The sequence below is a fragment of the Dipodomys ordii genome, unplaced genomic scaffold (genome assembly GCF_000151885.1).
Source record: "Dipodomys ordii isolate 6190 unplaced genomic scaffold, Dord_2.0 Scaffold84, whole genome shotgun sequence".
Lineage (NCBI taxonomy): Eukaryota > Metazoa > Chordata > Mammalia > Rodentia > Heteromyidae > Dipodomys > Dipodomys ordii.
In genome coordinates this window covers 3,783,594-3,791,236 of record NW_012267300.1, presented here as the reverse complement: position 1 = coordinate 3,791,236, position 7,643 = coordinate 3,783,594, and positions in this window count along the sequence as shown.

Sequence of the window (7,643 nt, the reverse complement as noted above, 5' to 3'; positions counted from 1 at the left end):
GTCTATTGGCCATCCTTCTTTCCTCTTCAGAGAAGTTTCTCTTTAAGTCTTTAGCCCACTTATTTATTAGGCAGTTGTATTTTTTAACCTTTTAATACTCTTTTAGTACTCTTACTTGTTAATCTTACTTATGCCTGGTTTTGTTTAAAATTTTAAGGCATAGCTTAGTCAAAAACATGGTAACCTCTGGAGTTGGTTGTTTGATACTTATGAGATGCTTCTCTGTATGAACCATGAGACATCACAAAGAACTTGAGGTATTGATCAATTTCCAGAGGATCTCCATTCCATATCCATAATTTTCCTTAGGGAAAATTTCAAACATATCCTCTATCTTTCATAACCTCAATTTCTCAGGAATGACCTGGAATTAAGAGTATACTTTATTTGGGCCACAAAATTATATAAAAATCAAATGAAATTGTCCTATCAATTACAATTGCGAAAGAAATAGAAAATTGTAATTGTAATTAAATATATATATGTATACTGAAAATGGATATATAGCTTTTTCTCTGTATCACTGGTCTTCTCCTTCTCCATCGATTAAAGAAAGATGAGATACATCAGTAATCTTAGCACCAATTCTGGCTGTAAATCAGGAGTTCTGCTGGTGCTTCCTGTACTCACATACCCCTTGGTGTAGAGCGGCTTGGGGGATGACATTGTTACCCAGTGTTCACCAGAATTGCTCTACTTTGATCTGATATAAATACTATTTTGAATTTATTGTAAAGGTTCTTCAGCTAAACAACAAAAACATATTTGGAAATGATTTAATTAGGAATTTTCTATGTCCTTTGCCAATTTCCCAATTCTCTTTTTGCCACTGATACTGCATTGGATGCAATTACCACCATGGGTAGGCATTAACCCGAAGGATAAACTGAACTTGAGAGGCAATATGAGCCATTGGGAAGTTGGCTAGTCTTGAAAGGCCAAATGAGCAGAATAGTAGCAATCAGGTAAGGTAAACAGTGATGCTAAATGTGTTCTGCTACTCCAGTAAGAAGGTGCCCATGAATCAGTATCTTATCTTATCACCAGGTATCTGCTGCTGACTTCATGGTGTTAAGGGAAACTTTTCTGTGCATGTCTTTGGTGCACATGGCTCTAACGCTCAATAACTCTGCAAGAGGCCCATTTCCCAGTGTTCTACTGTTTAAACTAGCAAGATACATCTTAGATTTGTTCCGTGTAGGAAACTGAGAAAAAAAATCCAATCTTCAAGTTAATGACAAGTCTGTGACTCGTGGGGAGAGTTATGAGAAGTAGGATGAAAGAAATATTTAGACCAGATTTATCAGATCCTACAGAATATGTGTGATTGATTTCCCAGAAATACCTAGATATGTTTATATAAATATATTTGGACATTATATTTAGACATTTAAAAGCAGTTTAGAGTTTAACCAGAGTTAAATGTTAGCTCTAGATAAATGTTCACTGTCCATGATCAACTCTAGATAGATACATAGATGAAGAGTGGGTTGAAATAAGGGCAAAACAGATAGGAATTTAAACATACATATTTAGAAAGAAGTAAACAAATATAAACTTTCATATATATCATGCATTATTACTCATTTATTTTAGATACATTAGTCCTCACAGGTCAATCACAGGTTAGTTAAAAGACTGAAACTAAATGTAGTATTATATTTAATTTCATTCAGCATCTCACTGAGTTACCATACCTAGTGCTGATTTAAAATACTCTTCAGAGTCTTCCAAAATCCTCCAAGACATTTTCAACTTTCAGACAGAATTCTTTTCCTCCTTTAAGAGGGGATTTACCTGCCTATGACATGCCTTGTGGTTTTCCTACAGATTATACCTCATCATATTGATTGCTTCTGGCTCCCTAATTCCACAAAGTTTCCTCAGGCTGCTGTAGACAAACATGACAAGTCTGACACTAATATTATTGGAAATGGTTTTGATACTGAGTTAATCTGAACCACAATGAACATAAATACTATAAATATGTAAAATACATTTTATATTTTCTATATTATTATTCAACAGCATACAACCTTATATAATATCGAAGATCTTTCATATAGTTTTTACACAGATGAATGTTAAAACAATTGGGAAAACAGTGAGGAGCTGAAATTTTCTTGTTTATTAATATTGTGTTCTTATCTCTTTCCTCCAGTCCAACACAACCTATAAGGCTGACATGGTAGTTATTTTAAATTGCTTCTTAGTGGCTCTTGCTCTAAGACTTGCAATATCTATTAAAAATCTTAATGAGAGGGATTATAAACCTTTTTGGCAAAGATAAACAATATAAATGTTTCGATTAAAATGGATAAACTGAAATGGGATTTGAAGCTGGGTAACAACAGCCAGCTGGGTAGAGGTTTGTTTTATTTTCCTCTAGAAAACAAACTTACACCATTTCAACCTGGAATCTGGAACTTTGGCTTTAAGTTGTTAAAAGAAAAACAGTACACTCTTTCATTGCATCATGGGAATTACTGGCATATGCTCCCCTTAAAGAAAAATACCTCCTGTGTGTTCTAAGTGTGGGGAAAGTTCACATTAAGATTTTGTTGTTCCCTATGTTGCGTAGATGTTTGAGACTCAAAGAACAGTAGAAGAAAATGAATGAATATTCAATATTTTAAATTTTTCCTATTGATTTTATATTCAGAAAGTAATTTTGAACCCCACAACATGAAAAACAAGGTAAACAGTGGTATAATAATTCAATGTAACCATGTGTGTGTGGGGGGGTTATGCCCATAATCCCAACATTAGGGATGGTGAAACAGAAGGATGTGGAGTTTGGGACTTGCTTGGGCTAGGTATTAAGGCTATGCTGTCTGAAAAAATAACAGCAGCAAAGCTGGGCAGAGGTGGTTCACACCTGTAATACTAACTACTCAGGAGGCTGAAATCTAAGGATCCAAGTTTCAAACCAGCCCAGTCAGAAAATCTGAGAGATGCCATCTCCAATTAATCCACAAGATAAATTTGGACTAGCAACATGGCTCAAGTGGCAGAGCACCAGAAGTAAGCAAAAACAGCTAAGCCAGAGTTATGACTTTAATTCAAGCCCTTACATTATCACACAATAGATAATAAAACAACAAAGTTTAGTTCTCTGTGTGTGTGTGGTTGAACACATACACACACATATAAGGCAGATAAAAACAAACTAAAAATGGAATTATATTTTTGCATGCTGCTTTCTAAGCCTTTGAAACAATTATTTTATGGCTTCACCACTCGCTAATACACAGAATAATATATCATTTTTTACTTTTACAATATAGGTCCTGAGTAAATATTTTTAATGGAAGAATAAATAATCCTACATGATTAGGCACTGGTAAATCTTAAAACAAAACTGAGAGAATGCTGGGTGCCGGTGGCTCACACCTGTAATCTTATCTACTCAGGAGGCTGAGATCTGAGGATCGCGGTTCAAAGCCAGCCCTGGCAGGAAAATTCTGTGAAACTCTTATCTTCAATAAACCACCAGAAAATTGGGAGTGGTGCTGTAGTTCAAGTGGTAGAGCGCTAGCCTTGAGCTGAAGAGTTGAAGGAACAGTGCCCAGGCCCAGAGTTCAAGCCCCACGACCGACAAAAAAAACAATACAACAAAACAAAACACACAGACACACACAAACAAACCTGAAAGAATATATATGGAATAAGATACACACACATATTTATATATTATATATGTGTATATATAATAGATTATCACAGGATATTATAAATCTTTTCAGCATTTTTGCAAGCTGATTACTATTTGGGGATATGGTTTGTTCTACTATTCAAGAGTTGATTCTGTGGCATTGATAGTAATTAGTCACTCAGTAAATCAAGTTGCATATGCAGACGTATCTCATTCTCAGTACCCATTATACTTTGAAGGGGATACAGAATTGACAAAAGGCATGGTTAGAATCCTCTTGGGTGATTTGTTTATGCTAATCCATGTTACTGGTTCTTCCAGACTCAGCTCAAGTCATACATATGGATCCCACCAGTCCTATTTCTTTTCACAGAATGTCAGATCAGCCCTATTGTTTACACAGCCACCCTCCGTGACTTCATGTGTTGGCCCCTACCCCAAACTTACCCAAGGTGAGGTTCAAGTATACCAATCTTGTAGAGAAGCTGTTTTCCGTAAGCATTTCCTTCATTAATGATATTTCAAAGGTCAACTCAAATATTCTTTTTTTTCCTAAAGACTAAATAGGACCTGCTGAGGGAAAATTAGACATTCCTCCTGAGACATTCCTCCTTGATGCTTCCATTTTACCTGATGTACTGGATTTTGAAAATACTTGTCACTGTGCTGTAATTATTATTTGTTAGCATTGGTTTCTCCACATTTTTTTAAATTTGCTTATATTAGTTAAGTGGGGGAAGGATTTCCTTGTAACATTTCCATTTATTGTATATTCTAATCTCACCTTCTCTTTTACTTCCTTTCCTCCTTCCCTTCCCAAAACAATTTCAACAGTTTTAGTGTTCTTTTATGATCACTATTATCTTTTTTGACCATAGTCAACCTCTTTCATTCTTCTTGTTAGCCCAAACCTGTCCCACTAGAATGTACCATACAATCCGATTTCTATTTTCTCACCCTTTAACCCTCTTATTTAACAGCTTTCATTTTTTTTTTTTTGCCAGTCATGGGCTTGAACTCAGGGCTTGGGCTCTGTCCTTGTTCTCTTCAGCTCAAGGTGAGTGCTCTACCGCTTGAGCCACAGCACCACTTCCAGTTTTCTAGTGGTTTATTGGAGATAAGAGTTTCACCTAGTTTCCTGCCAGGGCTGGCTTTGAACCAGGATCCTAAGATCGTAGCCTCCTCAGTAGAAAGGATTACAGGTGAGAGCTGCCAGTGCCCACCTTCATTGAGTTTCTTGATGATGTTTTTATATATGCAGTATACATACACACACACACACACACACACACACACATACACACACACAACATATTTGTAGCGCTGAACAGATGCTAACAAACAGGAAATTCTCCATCACCAATATGGAAGCAGGCCTCCATGGTGAACTTGTACTCTTAAAGACAAACTGTGTTCATGAGCTCTTTACAAAGCAAATTCAATTTCATAAAACCTCAGGATGAATATAAAAATTAAGCAAGATAAAAAGAACTAGAGCTTTGCATCAACAACTTGATTGATTTTGATCAACAACTTGATTATAATCTTAACAGCTTTTTCTCTTATATCTGACAAGCTTCTCTTCCACATTCTCCAAATAGAGGAAGATATCTAACTCTATATGTGTATGTGATGGTGTTGGTGATAGAGAGCAGTGTATACTAGTTGTATATCAAATGGACTTGTGTATGTGTGTGTGTGTTTGTGAGTATGTGTGTGTGTTTGTGTGTGTGGGTGGGTGAGAGAGAAAGAGAGAGAGAGAGAGAGAGAGAGAGAGAGAGAAAGAGAGAGAGAGAGAGAGGGAGAGGGAGAGGGAGAGGGAGAGGGAGAGAGAGTGCATTTGTGTGCTGGTCCTGAGGCTAGAAATAAGGGACAGGGCAAGGTCTAGCTTTTATGCCCACGGCTGGCTTTCTACCACTTGCGCCACACCTCCACTTCTGGCATTTTTCTGGTTCCTTAGAGATAAGAGCTTTTAGGATTTGTCTGGCTTTGAACTGTGATCCTCAGGTCTCAGATTCCTGAGTAGGCAAGATTGTAGACATGAATCACCAGTGCCTCACTTATTTCATGCATTTTAAAAGCTTAAAATATTTTGTAACTGGCCATACCGAGTATACAAGAGTATGTACAGACTCATGCCTGGCTTCTACCTCTCTTTGCATGTTGTTAGCACTTCTTCACATCTTCTTTATGTGCAGTTTCTTGCATAACACCCTATTTCATGGAATGACTTCCTTACTCATGCATTTTCCATTTTCAATAGTGCAATGTTTCACATCAGTGCCTTCATAATCTTAACTCATTCTTCAAGATTCTAAGAATCCTTATAAGGGTTGGAACTGGTCCTTCTCTGGATTACTTAGTATGTACAATAGAGCACTAATAAGCTAAACTGCTCTGCAGAAAAAGAAGAACATGAGCAAGAACTCAGCGTGACACACAGCATGTCCCATGATACAAACTAGAAAGAAGACACATAGAAAAAGGAGGTGCAAATATTGGCAAACATTCTCATGGTAGGCCATATCCTATGGATTATTGATTGCCTGGCTCAATAAATATGTTGAACTGAACCACATCTTATCTCCAGAAGAGTATAAGCTTTTTGAGAAATCACAGCTTTTATAATTTTAGCACTTTCTCTAGTGCTGTAGGTATCTTATTAAGCAAGTAAATGCTTTTTGTTTTATACCTACAGCTTGAACACAAGGCCTTTTTGTTGCTCAACCTGCTTGTTCAGCTGCCCTCTACCACTTGAGCTATGCCTCTAGTCTGGCTTTTCTCTAGTTAATTGGAGATAGCCTCTCCTTGGGTTGGTTGGCCTTGAACCATAGTCCTCTGGCTCTCAGTCTGGCTCTCAGCAGTGAACCACCAGCAGCAGGATAAATGCTTTTGCTTTTTGATTGATTTTTTTAATAATTTTTCTTTTTTTCCCTATTACCTTAAATTGCAAACACTGTACATAAAGATAAATCAGAGTGTTAGAGTGTGCATAATGTAATTTTTTTGGTTGGTTGTGGGGCTTGAACTCTGGGCTTGGGCAATGTCCCTCAGCTCTTCAGCTCAAGGTGAACACTCTACCACTTGAGCCACAGCTCCACTTCCGGTTTTCTAGTGGTTTATTGGAGATAAGTGTCTCATGGACTTTCCTGCCCAGGCTGGCTTTGAACCATGATCCTTAGATCACAGCCTCCTGAGTAGCTAGGACTACAGGCATGAGCCACCAGCGCCCAGCCATAATGTAAAATTTATTTGCGTACTTCATAAGGAATTTGTTACAGGTCATCACTTCAAAATTTACACCTCATTAATGACAATCCTTGCTTTCAGTTGGACCAGCAAAATTCTGTTACAAAAAATCATCTCTTTTTTTTCTGTCTTGATCTTTTTCAGATTATTATATGAAGTTTTGGCTGAGATCAGTATATTCTATTTGATGCAATTAGAAATGTTTATCATTTTAAAACAAATACAGCTGTTTATTCTGTATAACTAGAGAAATTCATTTAAACACTTTGAAATTGTTGTATTTTGTATAAAAGTGGATATTATAGCACTATATCTGGCTGGCATTTTGGCTCACCTCTGCTTTCCTTTAATTCTATTTTTTTTATTGTGAAAATACTGTACAGAGGGGTTACAATTACATAGGCAAGATAATGAGAAATGTACATTTCTTATCAAGCATTGTAGCCTCCTCCTTTGTTTCCCCTTCCCATCGTCCCCCTGCCCGCACCACTCAATCCTCCCCGCTATCCCCCGCCCCTGCACCAAAGTTGTAAAGTTCGTTTTCTACATAATGACTTATACATCTCATTGTTGCAATGGGTCCACCTGTATCCCTAGTTAAACGATTTGTTTTTCCCCTTCCCCTCCACAAATTATACTGACATCAAATACAGTGAAAGCAGGGGTTATACTGTGGGGGAGGGACATACAAAGCAACAAAGAAATAATCTTATAAATGCATTAGAAACAATCACATGAA